Here is a 17,369-nt window from a genome sequence, read left to right on the forward strand (position 1 = left end):
ACAGGGGTCACCAGTCCAAAAAAAATTTTTTTTAACTAAAATGGGATCATATGGTATGGAGGACTTCATATTCTACATTTTTGTGTTTATAAACTCAGATCTCCTGGATTCAAATCCTGCCCCTCTACTTAGTAACTATATAATCTTAGGCAAATTACTTAACCTCTCTACCTCAGTTTCCTTATCTACAAAATAAGAGTAAAATTAAAGCATACCTTATAAGGCATTGGTGACAAGCATGAATTAATACATTTAAAGAACTTATAATCATGTCCATCACAGGATAGGCAGTATATTTTGGCTCATCATGTCAGCAAGGGTATTTTTAAAAAATCTTGGGGTGCCTGGGTGGCTCAGTTGGTTAACTGTCCAACTTTGGCTCAGGTATGATCTCACAGTTTGTGGGTTCGAGCCCCACATTGGGCTCTGTGCTGACAGCTCAGAGCCTGGAGCCTGCTTTGGATTCTGTGTCTCTCTTTCTCTCTGTCCCTCCCTGGCTTGTGCTGTCTCTCTCTCTCTCAAAAATAGACGTTAACATTCTAAAAAAAATATCTCAATCACTGCATAATGTGTTATTATTTGGTTATATTGTACCTTAACTCCACTATTAGATCTCTTCTAGTTTTTTTATTACTGTGACATGATAAAAAATATATTTGGTCTCTGCTTCCAGTTCCTGACATAGAACTCCAAAATCTCATGAAATTTCCTGATAGGAGTCTCTTTTGTTCTAACGAGGCAATTTTCTGTGGGCTCCTGGATAGCTTCAAGAAGAGGAACTGGTCACCGGAAAGACCAAGTCATGATTATAAGTCTGAAGCTTTCAGCTCCACCTCTCATCCTCCAGGGAGGGGAGGGGCTGGAGATTGAGTTAACGATAGTCAATAATCATGCCTACGTGATGAAGCCTCTGTCCCTAAACTTCGGGGTTCAGAGAGCTTCTGGATTGGTGAGCACATCCACATACGAGGAAGCTGACACACCCAACTGCATAAGGACAGAAGCTTCTGTGCCTGGCACCCTTCTGGACCTCACCCTGTTCCTCTTCATCTGGCTATTCATTTGTATCCTTTATAATATTATTTATAATAATATAAGAAAAATGTAAGTAGATGTTTCTTTGAGTTTTGTAAGCCTTGATAACATTATCAAGCCTGAGGAAGGGGCTATGGGAACCTGGATGTATAGGCAGTTGGTTAGAAGTGTAAGTGATGGGGGGCGCCTGGGTGGCTCAGTCGGTTAAGCGTCCAACTTCAGCTCAGGTCATGATCTCGCCGTCCGTGAGTTCGAGCCCCGCGTTGGGCTCTGTGCTGACAGCTCAGAGCCTGGAGCCTGTTTCAGATTCTGTGTCTCCCTCTCTCTGACCCTCCGCCATTCATGCTCTGTTTGTCTCAAAAATAAATAAACTTAAAAAAAAATTTTTTTTTAATTAAAAAAAAAAGAAGTGTAAGTGATGGGATGCCTGGGTGGCTTAGTCAGTTAAGCGTCCGACTCTGGATTTCGCCTCAGGTCATGATGTCATGGTTTGTGAGTTTGAGCCCCACACCAGGCTCTGCACTGACAGTGTGGAGCCTGCTTGGGTTTCTCTCTCTCTCTCTCTCTCTCTCTCTCTCTCTCTCTCTCTCTCTCTCTCTTTCTCTCTTTCTCTTTCTGCCCCTCCCCTGCTCACATGCATGCTCACTTACGTGCGTGCTCTCTCTCTCAAAATAAATAAACTTAAAAAAAAAAAAAAAGAAGTGTAAGTCACAGCCTGGGACTTGCAATTGGTGTTCGAAGTGGAAGCAGTCTTATGGCTCTGAACCCTTAGCTTGTGTGGTCCGTGCCAACTCCCATAGTTTGTGTCAGAATTAGAACAGTTGGCGCATGGAGAGTTGGAGAATCGGTTGATGTGGAAACCCCTCCCCCCATATTTGGTGCCAGAAGTGTTGTGAGTAGAGAAATAGTTTTTCTTTTAATTGCTAATATTAGTAATACTGTACTAAATATTTAGCTACATTACTGTACTAGATATTTAGCTACATTACTGTACTAGATATTTAGCTACATTACTGTACTAAATATTTAGCTACATTACTGTAGCTAAATATGTGAGTGGAGGATGGAACCCTTTGGAATGTGTACACAATTTTGCATATATAAAAGGCTGGGGGTGCCTGGGTGGCTCAGTCCGTTGAGGGTCCTACTCTTGATTTTGGTTCAGGTCATGATCTCACAGTCATGAGATCCAGCCCCATATTGGGCTCTGTGCTGAGTGTGGAATCTCCTTAAAATTCTCTCTCTCCCCCTCTGCCCCTCCCGGGCTTGTGCATGCCCATGCTCTCTATCTGGGGGGGGGGGGGGGGGGGGGGAGGGGGAGGGGGAGTCTGTTTGTGGAGAAAGGAGTCCATAGCCTTCATCAAATTCTTAAAGAGATTCCTAATTCAAAAGATGTTAAGAGCTGCTTGTCTAAGATCTAGTCCTCAGCCACCCAGGATGAGGTCCTGGATGAAGGGATTGGAGATGTGGTCATCAAGGTCAGAAGCACACGTTCGCACCAACCAAGCTCCCGGGGAAGGTTCGGAGGCGCCTCAATCACATGAGCGGTACATTCCTATGTTGTATTTCATGGCAGCTTATTTCTAAGATGATTTCTGTAATTGACTAGTCTGACCACCTTATTATTCTTATAACATCAAGTAACTTTGTGGTCTCAAGATCTGTGATTCTTCAGTCCATTGTGTCTAGGCTGATCCCATTTGGGGGTTATGGTACAATGACTCCAGTGTGTATATGCTATGTACTAAGCATTCTATAGCATTTGTGGGATAAATGAATGAATAAATGGAAGCGTTGTCAAAAGTGGAAATACATACAAGGAAATGCAAAGAGGAAGTGGCCCTTGTTTGTCAGGCTTTGGAACGATTGAGCTTTTGTGATGATGAGCTTTTGTGATGACAAGAAACCCTAGAGAGGAATAGGGATCCCAGCATCCTGGTGGAAAAAGGAGATGGCAGTAGATGCTGCAGGGAAATGTTCTGAAGCCTGGGCTCTCAAAGAGCCAGGTTGGGTGTGAGGATAACGGACTGATGTCTCCGACAAGGTGGTGGGGGTGCAGGCAGCAGGAAGCACCTGGTCTCATGCGTGGGACCAGCTCCTACAATGACTGCACTCACTGCCACCCATGAGCCCATCACGGGACACATCCACCCTGCAGCTGGCAGCTTAGCGTCCCACCCAGGGCAGCAGCCTGGTGGTGCTTTGGATGCCCACCTCCCACTGGTGGCGGCCTTTCATCTGAGCCTGAGCAGTGGCTCAGAAACTGCCCATCGTCCAGGCCAGTGGCCCTTCAAGTTTGGTGTGCACCTGAATCATGTGGGCACCTCATCTACAATGTGGATTCCTAGGCCTCGCCTCTGAGAGTGTCCCTTAGCAGGTGCGAGGTGGGGTCCAGGAGTCTACCGATGGCTCACAGACCACCTGTGTTCATTCAGGTTCACTGAGAAGCAGATGCCAAGATGGGATCGGCCGTAAAAGAGATTTTGGAGGGAAATGCCTATGAAGGATAAAAGGGTGGGAGCCCAGGAAGGGGGTGAGCTCAGACCCCAGTGCAGTTCTGGCCCCAGTGAAGGGGAAGAATAGGCAGTGAGGAGACTCAGGGCAATTGTACAGATTAGAGGGAACAGTGACTACCAGACTGCCCTCACTTCAGGCACCAGCTGCAAGTTCAGAGTCTCCAAGACCATTCTCAGGGTTCCATGATTGGCTAGAAGGACTCATGGAACTCCCTGAAATCTGTTAGACTCATGACTAGTTTATAGGGAAAGGTTATAGATTAAAATCCGCCAAGGAAAGGAACACATAGGATGGAGTCCAGGGACCAGACCCAGAGCTTTCCTTGTACCCTCCCCCATGGAATCAGGACCTGTTACTTTCCAGGAATCTACCTGAGACTGTGCATGGAGTGTTGTAAACCCAGGAAGCTCACCTAAGCCCTGGTGTTCAGAGTGCTTATTGGGGCTCCGTCATGTAGGCATGGTTGATTGACTGTCCACGTAGGGGATCTCTGTCTGTGGGTGACCCAAAGCTGCACCCTAAACCATATTGTTCTTCCTGGTGTGACCAGCCCCCACCCTGAGTCACACTGCTGTTATTGGGCTAGCCCAATGCCCCCCCAGGCAAATGAAGATTATCTCCCAGGAGTTAGGGGTAAACGTCAGATCTCTTTTGTGCTAGATTAATTTTTTTATTACACAAGTGGGAAGAGTCTTAGTAGTACGAGAAACGTTCGGGCAGATACATGGGGAGGCCCTGAGCCAAAGCTGCTTGGGAGGAGTCCTGGGTCTCTCAGGAATGCCCTGTGTTAGTCCATCCCCGGGTCCCCAGTGCTCAGCTTGGACTGGGTGTAGGCCCAGGGAGTGTGGCTTCAGTGTGAATGTGGGGGTGGGGCCCATAGCAGGAATGCTGAGTGGCGGCTGTCATCTTCATGCCACAGGGACGGTAGTGGCAGTGGCTGGGTGAAGCTGCCCCCCTCCGCCCCCCCCCCACCCCGTCTTCCTGCAAGGCTTCTTTGCCTGACATGTTTGTGTCCCCCCCCCCGCCCCCCAACCTCGTGGCTCCTGCAAAGAGGAAAAGGATCTGCGCAGGGCTCTGGACACAGCAGTGGCAGGTGAGGTCCAGGCCCAGACTGCGTGCTCCCCTCCTGCCGCAGCCTTGTAGGGGCTCCCGCACACAGGACAGAGTAGGGACAAAACAGGAACAAAGGAGGTCAGGGTGTGGATGGCAGCTTAGCTCCTATGAAGGGTCACTCCTGTGGCTTCTGCTCTAGCTGGGGCTCCCCTGGGGTCCCTGCAGCTTGGCCTCAGCCTCACACAGGGGAGTCCCAGGGGCTATGGCTCAGAGTCTCCAGCTCAGGGACAGTTCTGGGGCCCAGAGGCACCGGCTGCGGAGAGCGTGGGCTCAGGGGGCAGCTGGGGAGGCCCCCACCCCCAGCCTGGAGTCTCCACGGCCAGAATTTCTCTCATAGTCCTTTCAAGCCTTTTATTGATTGCTCCTCTTAAACTCCACGAGCCGTTGGGGCAAGAAAGCAGGTGGGGAAACTGAGATTACAGAGAAAGTGTGGCATGTGGACCAACCATGTGGAACCAGGAAGGGGATGACTCAGAATGTCAGTGCTGCGGGTATGTTCTCTGCCGGGCACAGCTGGGCCTGCTTCTTATTCCGCAGCCCAGTTCCTACCCCACCTTTGCTTTCACATTGCTTTAGTGCTTTCCTTGCTGGCGGTCAGATCCCAGCCCCAGGGGAAGGCTGCACTGTGCTTCTAATTGAAGAATGAGGAAGCAACTTTGCACACTTAAAAAAAAAAAATGTCTGGACCTGGGCCAACCCCTACCAACCCTGGGCCTCAGGGTAGGGACGGGCGGCCTTGGTAGTCAGACAAGTAAGAGAGCCCCACCCTGGAAACACTGTGATCCTGGGGACACGGCATCAGACAAGGAGGCTGGCATCCCCATCCTTAACTGATTATGCCTTTGACAATTATTATTACCCTTCTCAGATTCTAAGGCACCATCAGTTGTCAGATGCACCAACAATTTAATAGCTGCTTTTAGGGACAGAAAAAGAAACACACGGCCATATCCAATGCACACATCAACTCTAACATCTGTTCTGATTTCAGGGCTGTGAGCATTTGAAAAATACAGTGCACCTTAAAAATGATTTTTTTTTTTTAAAGCAGAACTTATAGGGGCACCTGAATGGGCTCCGTCAGTTAAGCGTCCAACATCGGCTCAGGTCATGCTCTCATGGCTTCGTGGGTTCGAGCCCCGCACGAGGCTCTGCGCTGACAGTGTGGAGCCTGCTGGGATTCTCTCTTTCCCTCTCTCTGCCCCTTCCGCGCTCTCTCTCTCTGTCAGAATAAATAAACTTTGAGGGGGAAAAAAAAGAATTTATAAAAAAAAATAAAGCAAGAGGAGACTTTTCCTAATTCTGGGGTTGAGATGCAAAACCAACACCCACATTTGGGGATAACAGTGTTGATAGGCTTTTTACCATGTGTCGTTGCTCTCTTTTTGAGGGGAAGAGGACTTGGGTTAACCTGATAGATACCCAATCGAAAAGATGGTACATTAGTGATATTTATAGTCAGAGCAGCGCACGGTTTAAATTGGTTACTAGATATTTGCATCTTTTAACTACACAGCTAAAATAAGAGAACTACAGGACATTTCAGTCTTAGAACAACAACTAATGTTTGTGGGGCACTTTTTAGGTGCAGGCCCTGCTCAAGGTACTTCATGTTTATTGACTTGTATAAACCCACAAAAATCCCATGAGAAGGTGCTAGGACCACCTTGACTTTAGCGATGGGAACACGAGGCACGGAGATTAAGCTCCAGGTCCCACAGGTAGGATGTGGACTTGAACCCAGATGGATGGCTCCAGAACCCACCTCTTACCTGCACTAGACAACTTCTCTTAGAGCATAAGGGACGAAAAGAAATCAAATAAAACTTAGAATTTCTAGTCACTGTCCGTGGGCAGGGCATGTTGGGTTGGGCCGAAGGCCGTGGTATGCTGGTCAACCCCCCTCAGAAAGCCCTTGTTTCTAACACTTGCCAATGTCCTTGGTGTAAATACTTCTCCCTTGGCTGATTTTAAGACACACCGCGCCGGTAAAATTCCTGAGTGCTTAGCAACTGCATCTCAGGAGTTGGCACGAGCTGGCTCCACCACCCCCGGCTGAAAGTAATTGTTCGTGTCCGTGTGGCACCGCTTGGCCAAGAATGCGTTTTGCATGAAGTTGGTTCAGTGAAGCCAACCGTGGGCGGGACTCGGCGCGTGCATTCAGGGCTTGGAAATGGTTTCTCCCCTCCGTTTCGCCACCTGCTAACCAGGGGAGCCAGCCCCTTGCTGCACCCCGGATGACAAGTACGTACATGCTCACCACTCCCCCTGGCCTCCTGAGCATCAAAGACGAAGCTGAAGACCAAAGCTTCCGGGCAAAGGGAGGCAGTTGCCTGGCTCCTGCTGGAGGAGACTCTGCGGCTGGTTGCCTAAGGGCCTCCTTTCTGAAGCAGAGAGGTGGTGGTGAGAGGAGAGAAACACCAGGTTAAAGGAGAGGGAAGGGGGCTTCTGAAGCGTTAGAGTTGAGGCGTTAGGGGGAGGCTGGTGAGCTGTGGTCAGTGAGGGCAGAGCAGAGAGCAGAGCCATCAGGCTAACTGACTGGACAACATTTAGGTTCCTGTCTGGACGGCTCTAGAGACAAAGCCGCAAAGTCAGATGGCTACAGACGCCGGGCAGATGACTGAGGTGGGCAAATGAGACAAAGCATGAAAAACAGGAGTGGCGGCCACAGTGGTGAACTGTAAGCACACACCCCGCCAAATGACACTGGCGGGTCGTGGCTTTTTTTGTTTTGCTTGTTAACATCACAGGCCGAACAAAATAGGTCGGTGACCTGGATACGGGCCTCCATTTTGTGAGTTTGGTCAGCAAGTCTTCCCGGCAAGGTTTAGAAGGCCAGACCCAGAGCGTGGCTTGCCAGGGGCTGAATTCCACCCCCTCCTCGCGTGAGAGGTGGGACACCAGGGGTGTGAGGGCAGTGGGGTCACCCATCCCGAAGGCAGGCTATCGGGGGTGCATTATTCAGCAAATTCTCAAACAACCATAAAATTAAGATTCAGTCTGTTTTTTTTTTTTATTGTTCACATGTGCCGGCCAATCTGAACAACGTCAGTGATAAAAATATCCTCCTTGAAAAATTCTTTTGTTGGTCTAAGTTCTACATAATCGCTCTGGTTGCTGTTGAGTTTCACTAATGTATATGTAAGCTTCAATGAACACATTCAAATAGCTTATCTATTAACAAGCATTGTATTCTACATGGAAGTTAATTTGAGAATTAACCCCTGACTCCAGTGAATTCACCCATAAGTGTTTGTTTTCAGAATAAGTACCTAATGATTTGGAACCCTTCAGTTCCAAAGCCTGTGGAAACACATATTCCTATGTTTAAACCATAAATTCAAAATAAACAATGATAATGCCTGATTGCAAACATGAAGAAACAGACTAAGAGTTAGTAGGATTTTGTCATTCCATGTGCCCATGCCAGAAGGACTCAAAAGGGCAGTGTTTATTTATTTCTAATTTTCAAACAGTTTTATTTATTTAAGTAATCTCCACACCCAACATAGGGCTCGAAATCACGAGCCCGAGACCAGGAGTCACATACTCTTCTGACTGAGCCAGCCAGGCTCCCGAAAAGGGCAATGTGTTTTTTTTTTTTTTCAATATATGAAGTTTATTGTCAAATTGGTTTCCATACAACACCCAGTGCTCATCCCAAAAGGTGCCCTCCTCAATACCCATCACCCACCCTCCCCTCCCTCCCACCCCCCATCAACCCTCAGTTTGTTCTCAGTTTTTAAGAGTCTCTTATGCTTTGGCTCGCTTCCACTCTAACCTCTTTTTTTTTTTTTTCCTTCCCCTCCCCCAAGGGTTTCTGTTAAGTTTCTCAGGATCCACATAAGAGTAAAACCATATGGTATCTGTCTTTCTCTGTATGGCTTATCTCACTTAGCATCACACTCTCCAGTTCCATCCACGTTGCTACAAAGGGCCATATTTCATTCTTTCTCATTGCCACGTAGTACTCCATTGTGTATATAAACCACAATTTCTTTATCCATTCATCAGTTGATGGACATTTAGGCTCTTTCCATAATTTGGCTATTGTTGAGAGTGCTGCTGTAAACATTGGGGTACAAGTGTCCCTATGCATCAGTACTCCTGTATCAAAAGGGCAATGTTTAAATGCCTTGTTTTCAAGGCATTCAAAGAGCTAGATGCTTGTTCTAAAGCAACATATCAAATAATGCCAATATTCACTGTTACTCAACCATTTTCCCTGATTTTTACAGAAGAAACACCGTAGAAGTTTACCAACTGTAATAAAAATGTATGGTAAATTTTCTGGTGGAGATATTTTAGCAGAAATTTTTTTACTACGAAGACATTTGAAAGCATCTAAAATTGATCCCAAGAAACAAATACATGGACAGTATTGCAACTTCTAAAGTGAATTGTGACATGGGATTTTTAATGAATCTTTGACAAACCTATTGTTATATTTAAGATTTCTATTTATATATTTGTTGATTCATGTAGAAGAAGTTTTTCAAAATGAAAATTAACCATGAGTGAAGACTGTCTATTGAACAACGAACTGTCCATTGAACATGAATTATGTGAAGATGAGTTTTGACAAAGTCATTAACAAATTTGTAGAGGTTAAGCCTGGAAAACAGAAACTATTATTCGTTACTGCAACAGACCAATATGTAGGTACGTTTGTTCCAGTTTTTAAAAGTATTGATGTAATTAAAACAGAAAAATCCATTACTTTTCCTCTTTTTTATATTTTAACATTTATATATTTTTATTGGGATAGATATATATAGGGAGAGGGTTTCCCTCCCATCCCAGTATTTCATTTAAAACCTTTTCCAGGGGGCTTGGGTGGCTTAGTCAGTTGAGTGTATGACTTGATTTTAGCTCAGTTTATGATCCCAGGGTCATGTGATCAAGCCCTTCATCAGGCTTCATGCTGAATGTGGACCCTGCTTAAGATTCTCTCTCTCTCTCTCTCTCTCTCTCTCTCTCTCTCTCTCTCTCTCTCTCTCAAATAAAACTTAAGGGCACCTGGGTGGCTCAGTCAGTTGAGCATCTGACTCTTGGTTTCAGTTCAGGCCAGGATCTCATGGTTTGTGGGTTTGAGCCCTGCATCAGGCTCTGTGCTGACAGCATGGGCCTGCTTGGAATTCTCTCTCTCTCCCTCTCTCTCTGACCTTCCACTGCCAGCATGCTCTTCCTCTCAAAATAAATAAATGAACTTCCATTTAAACACCTTCCATTTACATTTAAAATTAAATTAAAAAAATTAAAAAGACAAAAGCTTTTTCCAATATAGGAATGGTTTTGAGACAACCTGATCCCATATTTACTGGCCTGATTGGAGAGTCCATCTTGGCAGCACAGAATGAGATTTGGAGCAACCATGGAAATCCTGGAATTTGCGAGTTTGATCTCATGGCCAAGGAGGGTGGTCTTGTTCCCACTTGAGAATGAAAATATTGTGAGGGGCTTTCTAGCCACCATTCTAGATAGGTGATATGGGGCTTTCATAGGCACAATGCTCTGACGTTGGGCAGAGAGATAGAAGTGACTTTCCTCTCCTGCTGGCTCCTGGCCCTTAGCCAGACCATGTCACTGTTGGCTCCATCATGGTTGTCTTTGCAGAATTTGGAAGTGGAGACTGGCCAGCCTGATGAAGGGGCAGAGTGAAGACAGCGAGGATCACCCTTAAATCAGCCCTATTGTGGCCAGCCCTAAATGGGCAGAGAGGGTGGCATTCTCCGAGGAATAATTGGCAAGGTCACTGGCCCAGATCGGGCCCTCTTCTCCCCCATAAGTCGTGAAATTCTCACTGTCGAGGTATTATTCCTCCTCCTCCTGTTACTAATACCACCATTTTACTCTGCTTCCTAGATATTCTTGTGAATGCACAAAAGTGCCACCTGGAAGAACTACCACATTCACCCTCAAAATGACAAGGAAGACCAGCTCCTGGTCACTCAGACCAGTCTAGTCACTCAGGGCCCTGGAGGCCAGAGATGCAGAGCAGGGATGTGTTTACGAGGAGTCTTAGGCACAGAGAGGTCTGGGACGGGAGGGAGAGAAGGGGAGGAGGGGAAGGTCTGGACTGCCAGCACTGGAGGGGGGCCCGGTGCCCAGGGATGTGACAGGCGGTGGTATTAGTCCTCACCACTTTGCCTGGTTCGGTTCAGGGGTCTAAAATCGTCGTGTGTCAGGCAGAGAGGGCGGTGGCACGGAGACACTCCAAAGGCAACTGATTTCTTCTTGGAAGCTGTTAAGGTTATTGATTTAAGTCATGACAGGCTCAAGGGCACTAAGAGATTCTTTCAAAAGGAAATAAAACTGCTTCTCCAGGTGAGTATTGCTTTTTATTTAGGCAGGGGTCTAAATCTATTGAGGTGAAAGCGACTGGGTCTCACCTCTGGAGCAATCTGGGGAGACCTATAAAGTTTATTGATTGGACTTACTTAACTTACACTGGCTAATAATAAAACAACTAGACCCATCAATCAGTCCCCAGGCCCTCCAAGAAAATGATTACAGGGTGGATTGATTCCTCCTCAGAGATGGCAGTTTACGGGGAAAACACTGAGGGGGTGGGGACAATAGATGCTGCGCAATGACATCCTAGGGCAGCACATTGGGGAGGCCACTTCTTGCCCAGGTGAGGGTCCTAGAGGAGGGCCAAGAGTTCTCTGGGAATAGGCTGCTGTGACCTCTCTGGACAGCAAAGAGTTAGCCTCATCAGGAAGGTAATGGGAAGCTGCCAGATTCATGACTGCCAGGTAAGAAAGGGCAAGAAAGTGAGGATATTGACACGGGGCAAGGAAGGAGGGGTATATGGTGAGGGGCAGACAGCCAAGATAACTGAGATTCCAACACCCCAGTCTTCAAGTCTGGAGCAGGGCCCTCTCAAAGGCATGCTGCTGGCCTGCCATTGAGCCAACAGGAAGGATCTGGAGGAAGAGGAGTTACTCAATCCTACTCAACAGGTACTTCTCTTGCCTTGAAAAGTAAGACATGTCCTTGCCTGTGGTTATATGCATTCTTGTTGGGGAGAAAAGATGTTCCCACTTGAATGAGATAATGACCTGAGACCTTGGGTGATAAAATGCCAAGTCACTGGCACACATTCTACTTGCTAGGGGAATTCAGGGAGAGAGGTGTTCTGTGAAGGCTGGACGGTTGGGGAGGATCTCAGAGGGAATGTGAGACTTGAACTAGGCTTCCCCAGTTCAAGAAGAGCAGAGGACAGTTGGATGAGTAAATCCATCCTCTACAAATGTAGCATCCACTGCTAATCGGGCAGAGACGTACATAAGGACTGTGCAATAATATATACAGTAGTTAAATGTGACAGCTCTGGAGTCCATGTTTGGCTTCCAGCCTGGCTTCCACCAATGACTATCCACATGGGCAAATAACATTTACAAGTCTGAGCCTCCTCGTCTATAAAATGGGGATACTACTACCATTTGCATGGTAAAGCAGTTGTAAAGATTATACAAGGATAATGTTTGTAAAACACTTAACATAAAGCCTGGAGATTAGAAAACATCCAGTAAATGATGGTCGCTGCCATTCTTCTTCTTATTAGTGATGGAGGTATTATTAAAGGTAGGCAGTATTCAGACTACCACGAGGTTCTGGACACTCCCCACCCCAGTCCTGGGTGTTTCTGCAAGCCCACATTAGCCTCTTTGAATTGCATGTACCTAGAACCTAAAGGGCAGGGAGGGAAGGTCCAGGAGCTCACTGAGGGGTTGAACAATGGCGTACCACAGCCAGCAGCCAGCTAGTTGAGCACCTGCAGGGCAGAGATAAGTGATCCCCGAACTTTTACAGGGCCTCCCCCAAAGGCACCATTGGAGAGCCAGCAGGGATGTAATGAGGAGAGAACTCAGCCCTGAGTTTTGAATTTAAAGTGGCGGGGAGAATAAATAGGTTGAAGAAACTGCGAGAAGACTATCCTTTGGGGACCCAACAGAGACGTATCTAGAAGTGCTGGCTCCCCGCAGCAACAATTATATAAAGGGACTCCTAACACTGTGAAATGAAAAATAAACCAATCTCCAGTGCAATACCAGAGTGCCTCGGGTGATGCTTACAAACACCTTCAGAGCTGGGAAAAGGAGCACGGGTTCCTCACTTACCTTCTAGCTCATTCTCCTTTGCTTTCCCCCGTGCAGCCAAAGGTTCCAGGACTAATAAGTCCTCAGAATGGGGGGGAGGGGGGGAAGGATATGGAACTTCCATAAACAGTACTTACAGCAAGTTGGTAGGGATTAGGCAGGATCTCTCAGAAATCAAGAAATACATGGGCTACTTTCATTTTTAAAAGCTCCCGGTATATTTTAAAAAGAATGTCAAAACAGAATCACAAAAATTATGATTTTTTGGGAAACTCTGCATTGAATACATTGGTATAATTTAATGCCCAAGGCACTGAGTTATTCACAAGATAATTATAGGAGTTTTGAAAAATATCAACTTATAATGTACTGCAGGCAGTCTGACTTGGTAGTGGGGATACATGTTTTAGCCGTAGAAAGACTGGCATCTTCCTCAATGCTGTTGTCAGTGTGGCCCTGAGACTGTACATAGAACCTCACTCGGAGATGAGTCAAAATATTAATTTTGAGGCCTTTGGTTGGCCTGGGATGAATGGAATAAATGGTTTCCTCAACATAACACACTGCCCCCTCCCCCCACAATGGTAGCCCCGGGTGGAGCGGAAGTAAATAGTTTATATAAGTTAACATTTTATGAAGACTCAGGAGTCTTAGATAATATTTAATAAAGACTGCTTGCTTTGTGACTTAGCGAAGTATTAAAGAAGGGATTATTATGGCTTCTGGGACAGCATTCTGGGGGACCTCTTTGCCTTTAGGGCCCAAGTTTCATGAAAGCATTGCCAGTGAGATTCAGTTATATACATGTGTCTCCACAAAAAACCTAAAAAGACCGAGGTAAAATGCCGAAGGAAGGGAAATCGTCCTCCTTTACCAATGTATGTGCATGAGACACCTCCCATGAGACACTTCCAAGGTTTAGGTCTCTCCTGTCCCTTATTCCATCTGTATCCAGTTCTGTGGGGTGCCAGCCAGTTCGCACAGGTGCAGTTGACCCTGACCCACCTCAGGTGCACTTTTTGTACCCCTTGCTTTCTGCCTTTGGGCCTCTGAGTGTCGTTATGGTGGGGCCCCCCTAGAAGCTTATGTGTCACTCACACACGGGCAAGGTAGACAACCATGCAAAGAACCTTTGCCCGGTGGTATGAGGACAATGGAGAGCTGCTGTCTTCTTTCCTCCCCCCTGGGTTGGTGCTGAGACACCTTTCAGACAGCAATGCCATGACCTCCTGGGATTGTACACACAGATGCCTGTAGACATGGCCACCTCCATAACATAGTTCTGTACTGATTCTTTTCTTCTTCCTTCTTCACTCCGCCTCACCTCCTCTCCTTTGCTCCTTTGATCACGTTCCCAGGAAGGAATTTGCACTTAGGCCTCTGTCCTGGACTCTGCTCTTTGCAAGCCGAAAACCCTTTTCATAAGAACTGTTCCTGTGTGATCTTCCTTTTACTGTTTCTTGCAATTGATTTTTTGAACCTAAACGTGAGATTTGACATGGAGATTTGTTACATGCCATCTATTGAAATGTGTCTTAATTCTGATTTTGTCATTTTACAATGTTAGCTGTCCTTCTTCGCCTTGAGTCATCCATAAATTTTTTCATAAAACTTGTTGGCTGTTAAAAAAAAAAGCCATCGGGGACCAACCTCTGTAACCTCATCTCATGCTTCGCTCTTCTTGGTAACTACCCTCCTGCAGCTTCACCTCCTACAACTGTACAAATGGGCCAAGTTCTTCCTCCTCCAGGTCTCGCATTTGCCGTTCTTTCTGCTTAGAATCCTCTTCCCTCAGGCTCTTCACATGGACATGTGTCACACTTCAGGACTCAGCCTAAGTGTCACTTCTCAAAGAGAACTTCTAGGACTGCTGTCTTTCAGTCATGGCCTTTATCCCAAACCATGGGTACCATAGATCCATTTTTTTTTTTTTAAATTGTTCATTGCCCTAATTAGAATGAAATCTCTAGAAAGGCAGGGATGTTGCCTGTTTTCTTCTCTGCTGTGTCCCCAGCACCTAAGTAGATTCTCACACTTGTCCACTAGATCCCATTCCATCTCACCTCCTCAAGGACACTTCACCGATTCTCCCTCCTCTCTCCTGTGTCAGTATCCCCCCGCCCCCCTTTGCTGGATCATTCCCATCAGCAGACAGACATGCTATAATTTCGCCTGTCTGAAAAAGCAAATAAATAAATAAGTAAAAATGATAGCAAAAATAAAGAAAGAGCAACAGCTAAAAAAAAAAAAAAAACCCTCTTGGCATGCATCCACTTACATATTTTGTTTGTGGTCTGTCTCCTCTACTAGATGAGAAGCTGTATGAGGAAAGGATTTTTTGTTTGCTTGTTTTGTTTATTGTGATATCCCTAGTGCCTCAAAAGTGCCTGGCACATAGTAGGCATTCAGTAAAAATTGTTGGGTGAATGAATAATTTTGCAGATTGAATGAATAAACTTTCTTTTTTTAATTAACAGAGAAAAAAAATCCATCTGTATCTTGAGCAATGTCTAACTAACTGAAAAGATCAACATTCAGCTAAGAAAGCAACTATATGTCAGGTAGCTTTGCAGGGATAGATGGTGGCTATCTGACTGTAAGTGATGTGAGGAAGAATTCTCTTCCACTCTCTGGTGCAGTTTAATGGAGAAAGGAAAATCAGTGGTGGACCCCTCTGCATTTAGAGAATGGCCTTGCCCTAAGGATGGAAAAATTGAGGTCTAGAGGTAGTAACTTCTCCCAAACTGTGTTCTCCCCTCTAATGGGATAGAGCATAATCCTTCAACAAACACATGCGGAAAACTAACAATAAAAGAGTTCTTCCACTTGCTTACAAACGGGGCACCCTGGATTGCTTCCTGGTACGTTGGCGTGCGATAATAGGGCCTGCCAGGAGATGGCGACGTGCCTTTCTTTCCAGGAGGGCTACACTCTAGGCAGGTGCTGAAGGGCAGAGAACTGGGGACCTGGCCAGGTCAGCTGGCTTGTCAACCAGGGGCCCCGAGGCAGGAGAGCCCCCCAAACAGGGTTCTGCCTCAGAAGACCTCATTCTTGTTGGCTTGGTCCCCATGAGTAAAATAGTCGTTGCTGAAAAAGGTACATTTTTAAGGCTTCAGATGCCAGAGCAACTAGGAATCCAGGACGGTTGGCAGGTCCACAGTCAGGAAATTTATCTCAAATTCAGGGAGTTTGAAAATCTAGGACAGCTCCTTGGCAACCCAGTACTGACAGTCCTTTTGTTCGACTTTTCTTAGGCTTAGACAACAGCCTCCGAGAGCCAACCAGATTTCCTCCAAGACGAAGACCCACCCTGGCCAGCATTCTACCACAGGAATGATTAATCTGGGCTTTGGGGTCCACCAACCCCTGTAAGTGGGTGTAAAACTGTATTCGAGGGTTGAAGGTGGGGGGTGTGCTGATAGATATTTACAGTTCCTAGAGAGAAAGCCCATTGTTTTCATCTGTCTCTCAGAGAGCTCCATGGTTCAAAAACTAATGCTAAAACTAAAAAACTACTCTAAAAAACTGCAGCTTTCCCTCCTAGAAGCCCCACTGTTTTGTGTGTTTTTTTTTTTTTTTTTTTTTTTTTTTAAGTAGGCTCCACACCCAACGTGGTGCTTGAACTCAGGACCTTGAGATTCGGAGTCACATGCTCTGGTCTACTGACTAAGCCAGCCGGGTGCCCTGACGCTCCACTGATTCTTTACCCCAGTGAGGCCCCTGAGAGACTCCCCTTCTCACTTTTTTGGCAAGAGGCATACCAGTCAGGGACCGGCCAGGAGAGGGAAACGTTGTCAGGTATTTGAACAGAGAAGGTAGTATAACAGTTGTTCAGTAGGAGCGAAGTTATTAACTTGGCAACTGAAAGTCAAAACCAGGACACTAGGGTGTCACGGAGGTAGGAACTGCAGAAAGCAGCCGCTGTCTGAGGGGCTAGGTGTGAGGGCAGGTGGGAATTATTAAAAACTTAGCAACCTGAAACCCAGACTTTGAGGAGAAGGCACGGCTGGCTGGGCTGGCACCTCTGAGCTGGAGAGGGGCCCGTGGGGACCTGGGGTCTCCGGGGAGAGGCAAGTGTAATGAAGCTCGTGAGGTAAGCGTTGGAAAAACCGCACTGTGTGCAAAGTGCTGGGAACTGCCAGTGCCGGGGTGGAGAGGTGACATCAGAGTGACCACCAAGGAACAGGCACCCTACGGGATGCAGAGAGGAAGGAACGCATTCTTTCTTTCTTCTCCAGCTTTGCTGTCTCCCTCTGGTGCTTCCCATCCAAGAGCTAACAGGGAGCCCGCAGGGAAGCCCGCAGTGTGGTTTGCAGAGTCTGAACTGCACGCGGCTGAGCCCGGAAGGGCAGGTTTGGATCTGAGAGACGGTAAGTTCTAAAGGTCTCCTAAAACATTTTGTTTGTTGTAGTATTCACAGGCATCATCCAAGCTGTTCATCCCAAGAGATTCAAACTCTTAATAGATTCATCCTTGGGTGGTCTCTGGGGGCACATATAGCGGATTTTTGGACCGTGGTCGTGCAGCAACGGGAGCAGTGGTGGCTCTCACCATTTATAATCTCTGGTCAGGATGGGTTTCTAAATCGGATGGGGACCA

At 46.6% G+C, this 17,369-nt stretch overlaps 1 long non-coding RNA gene across 6 annotated transcripts in view; it reads left to right on the top strand.

The window, feature by feature from the left end:
* The window catches only part of LOC109500879, a 70,283-nt gene that overhangs the window by 16,383 nt on the left and 36,531 nt on the right, over window positions 1–17,369 (top strand). For 4 of the 6 annotated variants that reach the window (XR_006599690.1, XR_006599688.1, XR_006599689.1 and 1 more), the window contains exons 3-4: window positions 16,025–16,138; window positions 17,009–17,140. This is a non-coding gene — a long non-coding RNA (uncharacterized LOC109500879). Of the gene's footprint in view, window positions 1–588; window positions 1,105–1,742; window positions 1,928–16,024; window positions 16,139–17,008; window positions 17,141–17,369 lie in introns of those variants that run through there. The other 2 variants (XR_006599692.1, XR_006599691.1) reach the window with 2 other exon arrangements.

This window comes from Felis catus, chromosome B3 (genome assembly GCF_018350175.1).
Source record: "Felis catus isolate Fca126 chromosome B3, F.catus_Fca126_mat1.0, whole genome shotgun sequence".
NCBI classification, from domain to species: Eukaryota; Metazoa; Chordata; class Mammalia; order Carnivora; family Felidae; genus Felis; species Felis catus.